This window comes from Athene noctua, chromosome 4 (genome assembly GCF_965140245.1).
Source record: "Athene noctua chromosome 4, bAthNoc1.hap1.1, whole genome shotgun sequence".
NCBI lineage: Eukaryota > Metazoa > Chordata > Aves > Strigiformes > Strigidae > Athene > Athene noctua.
In genome coordinates, this window is record NC_134040.1 from 64,892,235 (window position 1) to 64,912,284 (window position 20,050).

The following is a 20,050-nucleotide window of genomic DNA, read 5'->3' on the forward strand; positions in this document are numbered from 1 at the left end:
AAATTCAAATATGATAACTCCAGTCTGTTACAGTCTGTGTGAAAGGCAGTTGCTGTGCATTAAAGGGACAGATCTCCTGTATTAATGCATTTCATGGACAGATGAGTTTTTCCTGCCATTAGGAGTTGTTCAATGCCTGCATGTTTATAATCTAGGTGTACTGTTGACTGCACCTGATAGAGACCTGCTGTTTGGAAAATGCTCGAAGAAAATAAAGGAATTGTCCTCTCATTTTCTTCAAATTTCATACATTTTATAATATGTCTGAACCATGAATTTACACATCCTTATGAGGACACCATCCTGGATCATGTTGGATACATAAAAGTATACATATATATGTATTTTTAGTGGATACTCTGTAGGTGTGTGCACCCATATGGGTAAGTATGTATGGGCATTACCATTAAATACTTTAAAGTGCTACTATTATAATAATGGTCTTTGCTGGGGGGGGGGGGATTATCTCAAATTAAATGAATGCATTTTTAAGGCATTTAATATAAATACTAGGGTAACATATTCAAAAGCCTCTAAATTCTAGCCTCACAACTAACCGACCAAATCAGCATTAGCAGAGTTTTGCAGGTGTAACCACATAACTCTACAAATCCAGATGTGGCTTATCTTAGCTACAGCACAGGGTTACGGACATTGTTTGGTCCCTTACAAGTGAAATATTAATAAAGATGCACTGTTGCTGCTACACTTCTGGACTAGTTGTTCTTTATGATACAGCTACATCCGTTGAGAACCACATGTATTCTCACCCGTGTTGTGTTTAGTGCTCTTTCAGGGGCTGAAGCGCTTGTCACGGTGCCAGTTCCACTTGACTGAGCATGATAATAAAAGTACCCTACCCAGAAACACTGGCATTGCCTCGCTACACAGTGGATTCCTTGGCAAACCTTTATTATGTGGAGTTGGCCTTCTGCTCCTAGGAACAGTGTGGTTTTTCTGAACCCCTGACTGCCAGAGGGATGTTGGCTCCTATGTGACCATGAACAAAATCTTCATGTCAGCTGCTCTACAATAAACTGTAGGCCATCATGTAAACAATCACGTTAAATCAGGGTAGTCTCTCTCTCTCTCTCTCATGAAGAGATAAGTTATGCTGCTTAAATAATCTTGAGTTTGAATATACACCTGAATAGATGAGTGTTAGCAGAACAGCTCTGACCCAGAGCAGCTTGATGGCAAGGCAGGTCTCAGAGGGTGTTAGCTGGCTAATGCGAGTCAGTCTAGAGGAAATGAAAGCAAAAGCACATGCTCTCTCAGGAGGGCGGGTAGATCTGCAAGAAGAGAATTGACAGTGAGAGTAGTACACCTTGGGGAGAAACAGCATTTAACATGCTGATAAATCGCCCATCTGTTTTCTCTCTTTAATCACTTTGTTTTGTCTTACATGTTACAAGGTTGCTGGAGAAAAGGTCGTTGCTGTCCCATGGCTGTTCACTCCCTAGTACAGTGGAACCCAGATATTACTGAAATGTAAGAGAAGTGTGAGGATTATACTGTTAAACTGGAGGTTCATGGGTCAAGTATGTTGCCTCTGGAGACCCTTTTGAAATCCACAGGAGAACAGCACGAGTGGCGTTGGAGCAGAATTCAGTTCTCAGCCCCTGAGGGCTACTTCAGCTCTTCATAAACTGTTGCCCGAGTTCCTTCCAGCCTTCTCATTACACAAAACAGAGGTGCTGCCACGGAGAATAAAGTTTGAATTTACTCAACAGCAAAGAATTTTGGCATTGTTTAAAATGATGTACCTGTACCTGCCCAGCTCCCACTGCTGAGTGTCTGAACCAGCTCTACCTCCACCTGGCTAATAGGGATGTAATTTTCAGAGAAACTGCTGACTTGCTTAGAAGTGAGATTTACTTTATCTCATCATGGAAGCTGGGAAGAAAAGTAAGAAGAGTGTGTGGCTGCACTTTTGCAAAAAGCAGATGCTTCCTAGAGGTAAGTGGGAAGTACTGCTTTGCTGTTTCTTCAGTACCTGCAGAAGCAGCACACCCCAAGTAGGGCTGTGCCTTCTGCTCTTCTTTCTGTGATGGGCATGAAGGGTTGCCATTAGAAAATTAAATCAATGGGCAAGGGCAGATCCTAGAACACTGTAGCACTGCAAGGGCATCCTTTAGTAATGTAAGATATAGAGGCAGACTTTAATTCAAATTCTGCTAATTGTTTATGGTGTTATGGTAGGACAGTCACCCCAGCTGAATTTATGACCCCAACTGTAAAACAGAAATAGGTGTACTTGTAATGTGCTCATAGATCTGAGAGGTGTTATTACTGCTAATTCTGAAGCTAATCTGAAACTCTTGACTAATACAGTTGTAATATCACAGAAAAAGATAAAGAACTAGAAATTAATTTGTAGGTAGTTGCCAGAGTTTGACCTCTGCCTTCTCCTGTCATATTTTCGTGTCTTTTAGCAGGGCTGAATGGCTATCTTGACTTCAAGAAACACAGCACAAGATCAAGACAACTGAGCTGGAAAGTGTAAAAGAACAACATTGCAGATTTTCCTGTGCCATGCAGCTATTACTGCTAAAGTGTCCAAGCCATACTGTGTATAGAGGTCTGACTTTTTAAAAGAGGAAACATTACTACAAGTTTTTTTTTAATATCCCGTTTATTGTTCTACTGGTGAAAAAGACCAACAGCAGGTCTTTTCCCCTAGCTGCTTAATTTAAACTGAAAGCAAAGAATGGGTTCAGTTAGATTTAAAATGCAAACAATTGTCTAGTGTTCCCATTAAATAAACTGAAACATGTATGTTCACATGGATACCGTGAATTTGCACATCAGTTTGCAGATGAGATACCTGGAGATTAATGTGTGTCCATCTCCCTTGGTCTGGAGTCATGCCCCAGCCATATGCTGACCCCAGGACCCAAATCCCTACTGTGAGGACACCTGGGCTAGAGGAGAGCTGTGACTTGCTCTGATGAGCTCTGAGCTTGTTGGTTGGGGCAGCAAGACTCTGGTCTGAGCTCTTGTAATATTGTGCCCAAGTGTTAGGAATCTGAGTGCTTCCTTCTTGGCCATTTTTTTTCCCTCCAGGATCTGGAAAGAATTTGATTTACGAACAAGAATGGTTCCAGCACTGTTTCCAAAACAGTCTTGCCAAAGAATAGTTTCTTTTCTAACTTTTGTCCTTGTCATTCTGCTGATCTTACAGTGTTCACTTATAAAGCCAAAGATGTGTTGACTATCAGGTCATAACCTTGCACATCCCTAATTCCCAGTGGAATTTCTTTAGAGACATGATGTACAGAAAGTGCAGCATCAGAACAATTGGTGATGCACTGACATAAAGAAAAACTGCTTTTTTTTTCCTCTTCCATTTATGTTATTTCCAAACTAAATGGTTATGAACATGTTTATTTGTGTGGCCACCTGAAAGGAAATAGAGCAACAGAGCTAGAAAATGGAAACCAGCATTGTGATGGCTTCTCCATAATTGTCTTTCTGTATCAGTGATTCTAGTTACATGCCACAGTGTAGTGAGTTCGGGATCACAGAGCCAAGAGGGAACCTCAGAATAAGTGGTTCAGATAAGAACCAGGTGTGAGCAGGCACTGGAGAAGCAAAATCCATTTTTAACTATAGGGAAAATTAAAAGTAAGGCAGACCTCAGAGTCCACAATTAATTAATCTGCTCATTGCAATCTGAGTAGTTTATTTTCATGCTTGTCAACCTGTTTTCCTTCTCCAGAAAGGAGACTGGGGTCACCTTGCTGTTGCTTTTGAATCCCACTTTGCACAGTACTTTGCTATTCAAAAATCCTAACAGAGGTCATCTCCTCCTCCTGTCACTGAAAGCATCTGGGCTTCAGATTTCTGCCTCTCTCTTTGCTGATGCTTATCAGATTTACTTTCTCCCAAAGTAGCTTGCTACAATTTTTGTGGGTGTGCAAGGCTTTACCTATCACTTGTTAAAAGCTTGCTGAAGCACAGAGGCACCTGTCACTTTCCTATTGGCATTCACCCAGATTCACACAGAGCCATTTTTGATGGTATTGTTTGTAAGAAAATCAGTATTTATGATTCTCATGTACAGTTTATCAGCTAGCTCACTGGTGTCATTTCTGTGTTTTCTGATGAGATTGTAAATTCTCTGGGCAGGTCTGCAGCCTGTTTCAGATCTTACTTTCATGATAGTTACATATCCATAACATACCACATGCTTCAGTTATCATTATTTATTGTCTGCATTAGGAGAGCATCCACAGGCCCTAGACATGATTGGACAAGGAGCTTTAAAATATCATATTGAAGAAACAGACCTGACAGAGTGTAAATGGATTAGCTGCTATTTACACAGCTGAATGGGAGATGAGGTTTTGGTGACTTCATTGAACATCTGGTGTATCCCCAGTGCCACTGATGTAAACAACAACATTCAGGAAAAGGCTGTGAAATACTTTCATTTTAAATGCTATCAGTCCCCCATTTGCCACAAATTATGTACACTTGAGAGTGAGAGAGATTGCTTTTCAGAATCAGTTGGAATAACACCTAGATTGTAGACTGATCTGCTGGGGATTAACCCTCCAATGCAGTGTTCTCACATTTTCTGGTGAATGAGTGGGTAAACTGTAGAGTACTGCTGGTGACTGAGGATCAAGTAGCAGGAGAAGCCAGGACAAAGCGTGCTCCTCACTTTGTTAGTATGTCACCGCAAGATCAGGGCTAAGTGTTTCCCCTCCTAAACTGTCTGATCACACCTTACCTCCTGAACACAGGAACAAGAGTGTTCTGACAGGTATCTCTGCTTCTCCGCTGAAGTGATGCTGCTGGAAAACATAGCTTCACCCCTCCACTGCAGACACCAAGCAGAGATGCAAGGCAGAGAGCCCTGATGGTGCAGGTACCTTGTATGAGTGTTAATAATCTCATCCCCTGTTAGCCCAAGCCTTTCTATACCCAGGATTTGACCACTAACAATCAGCTGTGTTTAATTATAAACTACCCGGTCAATCAGACTGGCTTTGAAGACTTGCCTATTGCTTTTGATAGTTAATTAGAAGTTTGTTTCTATAGTGCCTTGGCAATAGGGTAGAAAACAACTAATACCAGGTTATCACTATTAGTTCTCTGTGAGCAAAATACTGAAAGTGTGGCTCTACTGGTCCTGAATAAACCTTTAAAATGAAAGAACTGGGGAAATACTGCATTTTACAATACAGTTTTAAGTTTATAAAGCTAGAAGGCTTAAAACCAGAAAGAAAATCCACACTCACATTTCCAAAACCACTTTGCAACATAGAGTTTTTTTCTGCTAAATGAGATTTTTAGCTAAAGTCACTCTATCTTGTGAGGGATTTAAATTTGTATGGAAATTTGTAAGATTTTTTCATATTGCTTCTAGCACCACATACTCTAGTAAAATCTTTCCAGTATTCCACCCTTGCAATAAGACACTGTCTTAAAACTCTCTGTGTTACTATCTGGATAGAAAAATCTTAGTCTTATCCTCCCCCCACAGCAATTTCTGCTTTGTAAATTTATCATTTGTATTATTTTAGATGAATGACCCCCCCAACTTCTGAGACTAACCTTGTTGTGGAGTATCTTGAAAATCAGCATCACCTTTCAGGGCTATGTCTGAACATACTTCAAAAACCATATCAAGAATGTTATTCATGTGTCATCAATTATGTAGTTTTTGAATAGGTTCTTCTTTAAAAAGACTTTAAAAAAAAAAAAAAACCAAACCAAAAAAAACCCCCCTCATCTGATTTGTAGCACCAGTGTGCCTGTTTTTTGTTTTCTTAAACACTATTTGCCATTCAGACCACCAGATAAGGAGCTGAGGAGCAGACAATCTGTTTAGATACGAGATTTTTTGAACAAATGATTCACCAAATGATAACATACTGTTCATATTTCAATTAATCTAATGACAAAATGGTATAAAATTAATCCCAAGACACAGTCTCAGTGCAGGCAAGGCAGAATCATGATGCCTGCTCACCCCTGTCTCACTGCTCCTTCTCCTTTCTTTGCCACATCTGTGTATGCAGCCTGAAGTGTCTTGCACAGCTGAAGATCTTGATGAAGTCTGGGGAGTTTCCAGGTCAAGGCTTTAGGTCATTTGCTGGGGGACCCACAGAAATACAAATATCAGGGTTACAGACAGGTACAACCTTTTGTCCAATTATGTTTTTAGGAAGGTGAGGTTACTGTTCTACCACCTAAAATACTTCACCTGTGTATTTAAATAGCATGTTTTTGAGGATACTTAAAAAAAAAATCTGACTTTGGTAGGTTTTTAGCTCCAGAGATGTCAGGACACATGCCAGTGTGATGGAGATGACTACTATGATTATCTTGGTTTGCCCTTTTATTTGGGAGGAGGTTACTGTCTTTGCAGCCTGCGCAGTACTTATGGGCAGTCACACCACAGGACTGCTCTTGATTTTTAAGTCAAGATCTCTGATTACAAGTCATGATCCTTTTGTCACTTGTAGTCTGTAACTGATGGAATGGAAGAAAACAACTCTAAAACTACTAATTTAAAACTCTATCAAATATATCTCATTTCGTATTAGTGAATTTGTATTTCTTCCATCAGTTCTTGACTTTCAGTGAGCCTCTCCCAACTCACACTCACATTGGACTACCTCAACAGTCATTTTAAAGGAGACAAAGGGTGTAGGGTTGGGGTGGGTGCTGATTTTGGTTTTGAATCTGCGTTTTTAATTTCTTCTTTCAGCAAGGAAAAAACCCATTGCCAAGTCCCCGAGGAAGGTGGGAAAAGAAAATCCAGTTCTTCCTCCTCCAATCTCAGGAAAAATTACTGTAAAAATGCTTGGCAAGGCAAGTCTCAAGCTGCTGACCCAGTGTAAGATAGCATACTGCAATAGCGCCATGCCATTAATTTCTAATCCACCTGCTATTGCTTGTTGTTTACTTGTTTAATATTTCTTTATTCATACATTGCACCACCCTTCTCCATCCTTTGCCACAATTATATTGCTAATGAATAACTGCATGTGGCACTCCTGTGGTGCAGTGCTCAGTGCTGGGGTATTTTGTGGAGTGCTCTAGCGAAACAGCAAGTGAGAAAATTCCAGCCTAGAAAAGCCATAATTTATTACAGTAGCACTGAATGAGTCACACTGCTGACAGATTCTGACATGCAACTGATCTATTAGAGGTTTGCCTTTCTGCAAGTTTTTTCTCCCTCTCTTCTCCAGATGTGCTCTTCTTAAAGGCTGCACAGACAAATATTTCCTCACTTGGAACTTTCAGTCTGTTCTTATCTACAAAAGCTTTTGAAAAAAGACCCTAAACCTGAAAATTGATAGATGTGTGAAGATGTAGCAGGGCTTTTCTTTTGTCTTGTGGTGCTTTGATATTGTTATTAGAGGATGAATGTTAACAGCAGGTATTTTGGAACTGTAAAATATAGCCTGGAGGCTGATAACTACCCGGTCTGTGAAAAGATATTTATGCTAGCCATGTTTTCCCAAAAAAGATATCCATGTTATCATCAGTTTCCTTGGATTTTAGGGCATTTGCTCAGTGCCAACATAGGAAAATTTAGATTAAGGCAGCATTTTAAAGTGCACCTTTACTCCTAGCTGCATATATCATAAATACCAGATCAAGCATCCTTTACCTCCTAATGGTAAGCAGTCATCATAAAGAGTAGGCTGTTGAAACCTGCTGGTACTTTCCTCAGGACAGAAGGCTGTGTGATTTGGGACTGTGTGAGTTAGAATCCCTGTTAATCTCACTGTCCAGAGAATAGTCCTTCTGTCTTGAGACAGAGCTGTGCAAAGGAGCAAAATGCAAGAATCCTCTTGTAGAAACTGCAACTAAATGCTGCCTTCTCCATAGATGAACAACAGGTGTTTTACACAATCAGCGAGTCTACTAAATTCAAAGTACAATTATATTTTACATTGTGGGCTGGGGGGGAGGCCGAAGAATAAGGCTGAACTTAATTTGTAATCCTTATGTGTGAACTCTTTCTGAATCTCACCAGAAATTGCTAAGAAAACAGTGTGCAATAATATTTTAATATTGACAGTGAGAAGGACTGCATAATACTTTAATTTATGATGCTTCCTCAGCCCTGGGTTGTTACTTAAAGAAAAGGAAAAGCGGCACAAAAAAATTATATCTATTCGATTCTGTACATATAGATGCAACACAGTATTAAGAAACCTGATCAAATCATTTTAAGAGAGGAAGAATAGGTTTTGTTTAAATTTAGTGTTCATCTCCTAGCTTTAGTAGCTTGTCTAGGGGGATGTAGGCTTGTTGTCTCCCCTGACACCATCAGAAAAACCCTTTGTAAAGGCTGAGGTCCCTCAAACGGATACACAGTTTTATAGGTATCCTTAACAGAGAAACAGCTTTCATTGCACTCTACATCAACTTTAAGTTGGTTTAAGTATGTATCTTAACCTGAGCTGCATTGCTGAATTAATAAAAAGTGCTGCTTTAAGAGTCTGCAGAATCCCAAAAGATAATTCTTGGGTTTGTAGGATTTTTTTTTTATTATTATTATTTTATTTTAATCTCATTTGCCACCAATTTGGTCAAAATGTGAACAAAATGAGAAAACTTTGAAAAATGTCAGCCAGCCTGCTCTAGTTAGCATGCAAAAACTTAAATTTTAGGTTGATGTCTTGCAGACTCTAATTAAAAATGATAAATAGTATTAAGTACTTCTCAGCTGTGCACCAGAATTGTAGTAAGTCATGTTTCTCAAAGGACAAATGCAGTATATTTTTTCCCCAAGTGAGGGAACAGTGTAGTGCCTGTACTGGGTGAGTGGGACCTCCAGAAATGTGCTCATCAGTTATATGATGGAGAAAGCAAGGAAAGGGGCAAAGGTGAAGCACGGTTAAGATCCTACAGAAAGTAGGTTTGAGGTATTTCATTTCAGTGACACAAATAGTTACAGAAATGAGCACAACAGAAGAGAGCAAAGGCATGGCAGAGGCTCTGAGAGCTCATTCAGAAGAAACTTGACTGAAGGGAATAGATGGCTAGAATGAAGGAGGGTAGGCAGCTCCAGATGTCCGCTGTGCTCAAAGATGGGGAGCAGAAACAGCAGTGGCAGGGATCGACCCTGGCATGAAGTCAAATAGGCAACATGGGGACAGAGCTGAAATGCTTTGTTGTCAGCCTCCACCTTCCAAAAGGGCCTAGCCTTGCTAATTAAAAACGGATATGTGAGACTTACCACTTCCACAGAGCTGTTAATGGACTGTTATGTTGGGTTGTTTTTTAAAAAAACTTGTTCCTTGATGTGTCTGGTTGCCAGCCTCACCTTACTGTCTCAAGAGGGAGTTATTTAAGGCAACACTTACTCTGGCAGACACAGCTGGTGGTTCAGATGAGGCTTGCAGAGAAGGAAACTGTTGGCTTAAGCTGTTTAATCTGCAAAGGCTTGGCTTCCCACCGGAGACCTTGTGCACAGCATTTAAATCTTGGGTGCATTTTTAACAATAAGAGAATATAAAAGAAAAGGAAGTAATCTTTAAATACACCCTGGCATGCATGGTTATATGTTCTCTGAAATGCCCTTTGGTGATCAGTCACCTCTCAGGAAGTCTCCTGCTCTTAAAGTACTGGCAGATTTCCATGCACAGCACAGTGAGGTTTTTAGATTAGCCTTGAAATGTGATCTTTTTGCATCCCTACAGCAGTAGTTACATCTGCAGCCTGTGCTTTCAGCTGCCTTTCTTTTTTTCACTGGGAGGTGGCAGGGCATTGAGGTCATGTTGCCTGCAACTCTCCAGCTGGAATGTTTCTGGAGAGATGGGAGAGACAAGGTCCAGTTCTGTCACTGCCCACAAAGCCAGGGGATGGGTGCAGTATGATAGCACTTTGGCTGCGGTCTGGTACTGCTAACTGCAGGTAAAGACACGTGAGACCTGGAGTTTGGAAAATTGTAACAAGAAACCCTTTTGCAGGAGTCAAGACACACACCAATATGGTTAACAAACAAGCTCCAAAGTTTATTAGAAAAACAAGTCCTTATATATTCTTGTACATTCTAAAAATAACAGCAAATCTGTGTGTGGCTCTTGCGTGTGCTCATTTCAAAAACTAGTTCCTCTCAGCACTTTTGATAAGGACTACTAACCGCGCGCTGCTGGTAGATAGGTTTCTGCTTTGTTATTTTAAAGAATCCCTTCTTATCTGTTTCTTCTCTAACAAGCAAAAATTCTTTTGCTTTTAGCCGTCGTTAATCTAGACACCGTTAATCTTCTAACCCAAATGCGTCATTAATTTAGACGTTGTTAATCTTCTAACCCAAATGCTGTTGATACTTTTACATTGTCAGTGTACACAGAAAGTTCGCAATCCGGCATACGCACCCACAGAAAATATTCCTAAAGAGCGGGAAGAAAGGTTTAATTATTGGTAGTTATTTGCATTTTAGCTCTCAAAATAGGCAATAGATCAAAAATCGATCTCTGCACTTAAAAGCACTTGTAGGAAAGGATTAATAATCAGAAATTAATTGATACAGTTCCTGGCTTAGCTGAACAGATAAACAAGTAAAATGTTTCCCTCTCTAGAGAAATCAGCGTGTTGTCTTACTCAGAGACTGGGCAGCAGAGTCAGAGAGAAGCTGCTGGGGCAGCAGAAGCAGCAGCGACCCTGCCTCTGCCAGGTGTCCTGCCAAGAGCTCATGGGCTCGAACCGTGTGGCAGGGAGGTCATTTGTGGTGCCCAGTGGTCTGCTCGCTACAAACAGACAGATTTCGTTCTCTCTTTGCCTACTCTGGGTATAAGGTGTTCACCTCTCAGCTGACCAGGTGCTTATATGTGATCTTGGTGTTATAAAAGGCATCACTCATTCTGCAAAAATAACAGCAAAGACACATTAATAAAAACAGTTTCCTCAAAACTGCAACTAATCCTTTTCCATGGACTCAGAATATTTGGAAGTCCTTATACTTTTCAGTCTGGCTGGGAAAGAAACTGCTGATGTACCATACAAGGCATTGCCACCATAATATTTCTTTAGTGACTGGAGGTCAATGGTACCAGAATGTTTCTACCATTACAGGAGCTGAGATCAAATCTCTTTAGTGCTTATCTGAATTAAAAAACAACAACAACAAAACAACAAACAAACAAAACCCCTCAACCAAAACCAAAACACTCATCACTTATTTCAGGTGTCTAGAGAAATACAACTTTCTTCCCCCATACATAGATATTCAAATGATATTTCCTTTATTTTCCTGTAGGGAAGTTATTACACGGGTATCACGACTGTAAAGAGTTTTGATTTTGTTTTTAATTATCTTTGTTTTCTCATTGCCTCCATAAAATTCATTATTTCTTCCCCAGCTTTTTATGTGTCCCTTCTGAAGACAGATTCTCTTTATGTGTGTACTATTGTTCTCCTCCCCCTTCATACATTTTTATCACTATTTCCAATTTTGTGTAATGAGTTTACTTCTATGTGGAGCAGGTTCAGAGGGCTGGAGAGTTGCACCTTACACATAGAATGTCAAATATCCATAGGCTGCAAATCTACTAGTGTGTGAAACTATAGGAAATATATATGGCCTTTAGAAGTAACACTTCAAAGAAAATGCAGCAGTCATTGCTATACACTGCAATTCTTGTGCTGAGAAACAGTTGCATTTGCAATCTGCAAATATATGTCTATTAATTTAACTAGTTTTAATACACTCATGGTTGCTGCTTGTTAACTTATGATTCAGTGTATTCTTATTAACAAGAATGATATTTTGCTGTGTGCTCAATAATTGCCACCAAGGAGTACTTGATTATTAGGTCCTGGGTAAAAAATATTCCCAGTCAATGACCCTTAAATACTTGGACTATTCAGAGCAATAAAATGAGAAGCAGGCTTACCTGCTGGTCTTCTAATATAGCATGTGATTTTTCAAAGGACCCTACAGCATTTGGTACCCATCAGGCTTCATACTGCAATTTGTTTCATTTACTCCAGGTAATTCTTCAGTCTTCCTTTAGCATTTTAGCCACAACTCCAAGCCCAATGTGAAATGATGGGATCTGCCTCTAAGGGAGCTTGCAGGCAGAGCAAAGAACTGATTTTATTGATGGTGGTGTTTTTAAATGGAAAATCACATGTTGCTTTTAGTAATCCATTTTTTCCCTACCTGTTGAGAAATGTCTTCTATTTGTAAAGCCTGTGTTTCTTATGCTATATAAGGCTTTATTCTACTGAAAATTTTCCATAATCTTTAGGGTTTAAATTAACATTAATGTATTTCTGTGTACTGCCAACAGGGAAAGAAAAGTACAAACCATTACTGGGATGTGAATGGAGATGTACGTAATTCATTAGGCATCTGTTTTTAAAATCAAGCTGCTCAGGATTAAGACTGCTTTGATGTGAAATATTTCAGGGTTTGCTCCAAAATCCCTTGAAATCAGGGGTAAGATTCCCCTTGGCTTCAGCTGGCTTTGGATCAGCCAGTGTCTCAGTAAGCTGGAGTCAGCCACAGAGCTTGGAAAGACTCGTGACCTGGTAGAAGGTACTGCCCTCTCTTAGGTGTAACAGTAATGTGTAGGCAGACTTGGGCATGGTGCTACATGCTCTGATTTGAAGTTACCAGATAATAACATGGTGGTGAAAGAAAGTCTGTAGATCATCCCTGCCTTGGCTAATATATAAATTTTCAATGAAGAACAACACTTTTTGTCTTTTGGACCTTAGATCATTTATCTTGGTGTAGTATATTACAGCTTTCGTTTTCAAACCACAGATGGAAGGGACATTGTTTCTTTCAAGAGAGCAAGCTTGTGCTTTTGAAAGCTTTTAGATTAATAACTGTATTTACCCACCTTCTTTTGTTTGCTTCGTTTGTCTTCTTCCCATCCTTTTTATAGTTATGCTATTGGAAATGTTATTAGTGGAGGTAAAGATCAGTGCAAATGCTAATGTACCTAAATTTCCTGATGTCTGACCAAGCAAGGTTTTCTTCCTTCCATTTCTGAAGAAATCCTATTTATTTTTGTAATTAATTTTAGGCTCATTTCCTTTATACCATTCCCAGTTATTGGCTGCTGTTCAGGAGGGCGTATGTGTGTGGCTTGAGGACAGATATGCTCGGCAGCAGTGTATGCATGAAGGAACCTCCCCCAACCCATGCAGGTGCTCAGCAGGGAAGGTAGGAGCTGGCCATGGGAAAAAATCTAAAGTGCACATTCTAATTTGGAGTCTGTTTGGCATTAACTGTGCTGCCTGCCTGTGCTGCTTCATAAAGCCCTTTTGTTTGAAGGTTTCTTGCCCTGCACTTTGCTACTGTGGGCTGATGTTTTCTGCTGGATTACCTGCTTTGAAATGCAGCATGGCCTCTCCTTTCCTGAGCCCCTGGGGAGATGGGAAAGCAGTTGCGCTGTGTGATGCATCCTGTAAAGCAGTCAGCCAAAACCCAGCTGTAATTGTAAATGTGATGGTAGAGGTTGGGAAGAATATTAAACCTCAGGCTTCAGGCCTTAAACCAGTCTCTAGTTGACTGAGATCAGGATGCAGTGACAAAGTACTTTTTTTGCATCTTGCAATCTGGTCCTGGCCTCACTGTGCTGAGACAGAGGTTGTCTCTGCATGTCTGAGTGGCACAGAGCAATTCCCATAGCAGAACTTGATCAGCTTGTGTTTTTAATTTAATTTTTTATTTTTTTTAATTCTTAGTCCTAATAATGTCATTAATTATAGGGTGGCAGTGCACATGGGTTTCAGCCAAATCAGGTTTCAAAATTCTCTTGTGCTAGGTCATGTACATTCATAAAAGCATGTTTCATGCCTCATGCTTTCTAATAGCTCCTCTGGGATATTGTACTGATAAGCAATACCTATATTTACCTATTGCTTTTGCTTATTTCATATTTTTGGAGGAACCAGGTGCTACACTATTACCAGGAATCAGGTAATAGTAGATGCTTACTTTTCACAGTAATTGAAAGCAAACCTACATTACCAAATGCTGTTGTATCACAACACTGTGAAAAGGAAGGAATATGTTGTACCAGTCTGTGTGCACAGTAAAGGAAAATGTTTAGTAAGTCCATGGTCACGTGGTTTCATTTATTGAAACCCAGTGGATTTTATGTAATACGTTAAATGTCACACATAAACATAGCTGTGGAGCTTTTCTTTAGGAACTCAGGGTTTTGTCTCTCTAGTGAATCTGGATGCCTAGCATGTCTCCGAGGAAAGGGAGGTGTTACAGAGCTTGGTGATGCCTCCCTTGGAAGAGCGTGTCACCTATCTGCTGGTAAACGTTGATGCTCTCTGCCCACAGCAGACACTGGCACTCTGGGTAATTGTCTGGTTGAGATTTCTCATACTTCAGATTGTGAAAAATGTGTTGTTGCGACATTTATGGAAAGGTCTCAAATCCACTTGACATTTCAGTTCTGACATAGGCCTGGATTTGGCTTTGGAGTGGTGTTGGTGAACCTGGTTAATTCCAACGGAGGGGAAAAATCAGTCATCACTGCTGATTTCTTTAGATCTGTCATCTGCGTGGAAGTTTGGGAATTAGGAGATATAAACGACTGGTATCTGTATCACTGATCACTGTTCTTAGCCTGTCACATTTGGGGCTCTCACTGAATCATATATAATCATAGGTATGGAGCAGGCACGTTGTCCTGCAGAGATCTGGAAGCAAGGAGCTCAGGGTTCAGCTGTCTCAAGGAGGACACAGTGTCCTTGCATGTCCTGTCTCTTGGCCCAGGACAGTGTGGCAACGTTGTTCTTGCCCTAGGTGGCTGTCACAGATGGGGAGAAATGGCATAAGGCATTTTCAAACATAATTCCAGGCAAACATGACACAGTGCTACCCCTGCTAACTTCACTGACATGAATGAAGGCTATAGAGCTAAGTGTTTGGGAGGCAGTGTGTGGTATCCTTTTTTAATTACAGCAGCTTTCTTCCAGTGTGAGCAGTATTTCTTTTACACCTTTGTCCCTGAAGTAGATAACGTCTTGGGCTTCTGTGAAACAAAAGAATATAGATATTCAACATGAATTTGCAAAAATCCGTACTTCCCACAATAAAGAGTTTGCTGTCCCCTTGTCTTTTGGTGGCTTTTTCAGTAGAATAAGGTGGCAAAAGTTTTTTTTTCCTGTTCTTCAGCTCATACATAGAGGCTACAAACTTCCGCTATTATGCATGCACGATAGCAAGAATTGCTGCATTAGCAAAGAACTGTTGACCAAAAATTGAATTTGTATAAGCAAAACTCTGCTAGGTGTTTCAGCAATGACAGCTTTCCCAATCTCTTCCTGTGCTTCAGGCAAATCTTCACAGCACATTCTGTCTGTGGAAGAGGAAAGAGGCCATCGCTGTCTTCCGCAACTCAGGCAGAATTCCTGCAAAAGCAAAATGTATTCATGCTTCATCCCGCTATTTGTCCTTTAAATTCAGCAAGGTGGGCCTTTGGAGGTCCCTCAGCCTACCTCTATTAGTGTAGTATTCCAAGGAGAAGTCATGTTGTTGGAAGGATGATTAAGAGTGGGACGGGGAAGGCTTTCATACAGATGCCGAATCTCTGTTGGTCAGCAGTCCCTTAGTGGTCCTAATTGATTGTCATAGGTTATAACAAGCCTGGATTGCTCTGTTTTGGGCCAAGATTGGAGCTGCTGTGGTAGAAAGCTGACCCCTGAGACTCTTACTATGCTTTTGCTAAGACACCATTTATTCAGGATCAGAGCCCAGCCCCTGCACCTCCCCCTGGAGAACAACACAGGGAAGCCTCATCAAGAAGCTATTAGCCAAGGGGAAGGAGGGGCAGAAATCTGAAGAAGTGCAGTGAAGGTTAATATAAACACATTTAATCCTCAAACCTCCTTTCAGCATTAATCATTTCCATCTGTAGCACGTGCCACTGTTGCTGTCAGAGTTGATCCTTGTCCAGCTGGCTGTTGCAATGCTTGTACAAGATGCCAGATCTTCCCAGAAGCCAGGATCATTCATGTCATGAATGACACAGCCTCAGCTGGCTCAAACTGCAGGGGTTTGTTTCAGAGACTTTTGTGTCCATGCAGTTTCTTTTATCTTTCTCACCTTGAGAAATGCAGTAGGGCTTATACTGCCATGCCTACACTTTTTTCCTGTGCAATGTTTATCCTTATGTTTCTGACGTATTTAATTTATTAGCTGTTGTGCTGTTTTAACTGGCATCTATAGCAGATCCATGTGAATACTACAGAAATATGGGATTGCTTATTTCCACTTGCCAATAAATCTACATCTGTTGCATCTGTGCTATTTAATTTCTGGGTGTAAGGGATACTGCCTTTTATTCTGTGATTATGAAGCACTGGAGCCTTAAGGTATTCAGGCCCCTGAAGTCAAATGGCAGGTCTGAGCTGGACCTGATCCAGCAGAGTAGGATGGATGCTCCCAGGAGGAGCCATGCACGGCTGAACTCACAATGTGAACAGCCATCCATTTTCCCCTCCTTTTAGGTGCCAGGGAGAGGAAGACCTGGCAGGCAAGGAGAACATGCACAGCCCTACTGTGTGTAAGACCATGACTCTTTTCTCCAAAGCCCTTTCTGAGTGAGAACTTCTGGCAGGAAGCTGTGGACAGGGTCCAGGTCAGAGGGGAAAGTCAAAGTTGTGCCCTAGTCCATCACCAGCAGGTGTAAGGATGGTCCCTACTCCTGGAGCTGAGCTTGGGACTTTTCTCAGAGTCTGGACAGTAGCACTACCCTTCTTGTACTACCCTGGCTATGCCTCAGGCTATGACACCAAGTTAGCCACTGTTTGAGCTTAATGCTCTGCTGCACTGGTGTGTGCTCCTGAAGGGCACCCAGGCTTGATGAAGACATCCAGGGATGAAGACTTGGTTGCTTTCATTCACAATATGCTTCAGTGGTTAATTACTCTCATGATGAATCCCAGTTTTAGTTTCTCTGGCTTCAGCTTCCAACAAGTGATCCAAGTTATGCTTCTCCTTGCTAGATTAAATAGCACTTCAGGCCCTTCTTCTTCCTCTCCCCACCCAGGGAAGTACCTGTACATTATAATCACATCCACCTTTCAGTCTTCATTTTGATACTCACCAAACTGATTGTCTTATTCAAGCCTTTCAAGTGCAAGGTGTATTCTTTAACTCTCGGGTCACTGTGGAAATTTTTTTCTGCATCTTTTTCAAATCTTTGTGAAGGAATTAGTAACACATAGCTCAATGTCACTGTGACTTGCTCCTTTTTCTGCTGCAGGACGTGTTTTTCTGTTCTCATATGACACTGGGACCTCAGGGTGGGATTTCTGGACACTGTGGCAGAGCCTTCCCTGAGTTGCTGCTCCAAGATGGAGACTCATGCTCTAAGCTTGTTCTGTAGTCTCTGTGTTTAGATACAGTGCTTTCCACTGAAACCTATTAAAATGAAAATTTCATGGCCATGTCCAACTTTTCAGATTGTTGTTCTGTATGACTGTTTGTCTGTCTTAATATTTTTATTCTACCCATCTTTGTCATCTGAAAATTTGATCATTCAAGTTTTTAAAAGTACTTCTGGATCACTAGTGAAAACAATTGAGTTGTATCACAGCTAATATAGCTCCATGCAAAAGATCACTAGAAACAATGTGATTTCAATTATGGTTCTTTAATAAAATCGTGTTCTTGAAATCTGTCAGCCTGTCAAGTCAAATCCATTTATATGAAGCAGTTTTTATCAGAATATGCTGCAAAGCTAAACTGAGAACCTGAGTAAGGTCTGTGTACACAGCACTACACACCTGCAGTTTTCTCCATTAAACAAACCATAGATCCTCGAGGATGTTTTCCATAAAACTGTGTTGATGGCATCAATTACATCCTTCACTATCTATCAGTTCAATCTTGTAATGTTTTCCCCATGATTTTACTTGAAACTGATGTTGACTTAATTTCTCTGAGTCATCTTTTTTCTTTTTGAATTTTGAGATGAGAAAATTCACTAGCTGTGCATGCCAAAACTAATATTTATCATATCTTTTGAGTTTCTGTCCTGTGCTGTGGTATCCACAGATGTCATAGCATACCAGGTTGGAAGAGACTTCAAGGATCATCTGGTCCAACCTTTCTTGGCAAAAACATGGTCTAGACAAGATGACCCAGCACCCTGTTCGGCTGAATCTTCAAAGTGTTTGATACCGGGGAAATTGCCACTTCCCTGGGGAGATTATTCCAGTGGCTGGTTGTTCTCATTGTGAAAAATTTTCCTCTTGTTCCAATCAGAATCTCCCCAGGTAACTTGTACCCATTACCCCTCATCTTTCATCTTTTACTCCTTGTAAAAAGGGAGTCTCCATCTTCTTTGTAGCCACCCTTTAAATACGGGGACATGGTGATAAGGTCTCCCCTAAGCTTCATCTTCTCAAGGCTGAACAATCCCAGTTCCGTCAGCCTTTCCTCACATGTCAGGCTTCCCAGTCCTTTGATCACCTTTGTGGCCCTCCTCTGGACCCCCTCGAGCCTGTCCACATCTTTTTTGTATAGTGGGGACCAAAACTGACCACAGTATTCCATTGTGTGACCTGACAAATGCTGATATATAATGTAACGTTATATCATACGTTGTATATATATACTTGTTACATATGTATATATATGTTGTGGTTATATACTTGTTACATATGTTGTGTATATATATTTGTTAGATCATATTTTGTTATATATATAAATCGTTACACTACTCATGTAGCAGCAGCAGATTTCTCGCTTCTCCTGAAAACAGGTACAAATGACCACCACTGCTTGATAATCAAACTGGAATTCCAGTTGCCACTGGAAGTCTCTGGTCTCTGCTGTCATTGGACTGCTACTGACTTGGGGTCATGTAATATACCAAAAAACATGGGCTAATCAGACTGTGGTTCACTGGAGGCTGAACAGGGTTTTCAAGAATTCTTTCTTTCTACTCTTCTTTTTGTGTATAATCAGTGAAAATGTGTTAGTACTTAAACTATTTAATTTGTTTTGATCCAGCTCTTCAGCTTTGAGTTGTTTTATTTGCATTTGAGAATGAAGTCACTTGTGTTTGTATTATTTTGATTCTTCGTTTTAGTTTTTTGTTCCTAACAAGCTGGTACATGCAGAAGAAACTAGATCATAGTGCTAAAAGCATAGTCTGAAGTTTACAGAAAAGGGATGCTGTAATTTTTAAACAGTCTAAATCTTTCTCTTTATTTCCTATCAGTAACTATGACTTGGAAACTATTTGCAGCATCACTGGCATGCAAATTTACCAATTAGAGAAATTTAAAAGGTACTAAGTGAATAGAACATTACTGATTTTTATGTTCTTCAGGTTTCCTGGAGAATTCACAGATGATGGGAAAATATGACAAAATATGCTGTTGGTGTGCATTTCAGTTCTGGAATTTAATCCTTCCCCCCCCCCCCATCCCCCCAGTCTGACTGGCTCAGAATAAGAAGATCTTCACTGCACAGAGTATATCCAAACACAGAGTCAGAGCCCATCAGAGTCAATTCCAACATTGGACAAAGACCTTCAGGTGATGTCCTGTTTCATCTCAAAAGGGCTTTAAAGGTTAGTAAGTCTCAGATGTATGATATAGAAATTTACTTCCCCTGTAGATCAGGAAGACATTCAGCATATGTACTGTATGTGAGAGCCTTACTGATTTTTCACGCCCCCTCCCTGCTCCCTCACTTTTTCATTCTGCAAAAACTCAATCTGCAATAAATTGGAAGAAGTTCATGGAGTTTGGGGCCAATAGCACTCCAGAACTTCTTGGGTCCAACATATCTCAATATTCAAGAGGACTGTCTTTGCTGAAACTCCCTTTGTAGTGTAGATTCATCTCCTACTGTTTTACAGTTCTGAAATGAATGATCCAATTTACTTCAAATCTGAGAAAGAGTGTGAGGCTGCATAATACCTGGGAATAAAAAAAAAAAAAAAACAAAAACACGAAGTAGAGAGGCAATTAAAAAAAAAAAAAAAGAAAAAAAAAAAAAAGAAACCTCATTGCCTTAGCTTATTCTTTATCTCACTGCTACCAGCTCTTTTTGATACTCCGATTAGGCAGGCAGCATGTT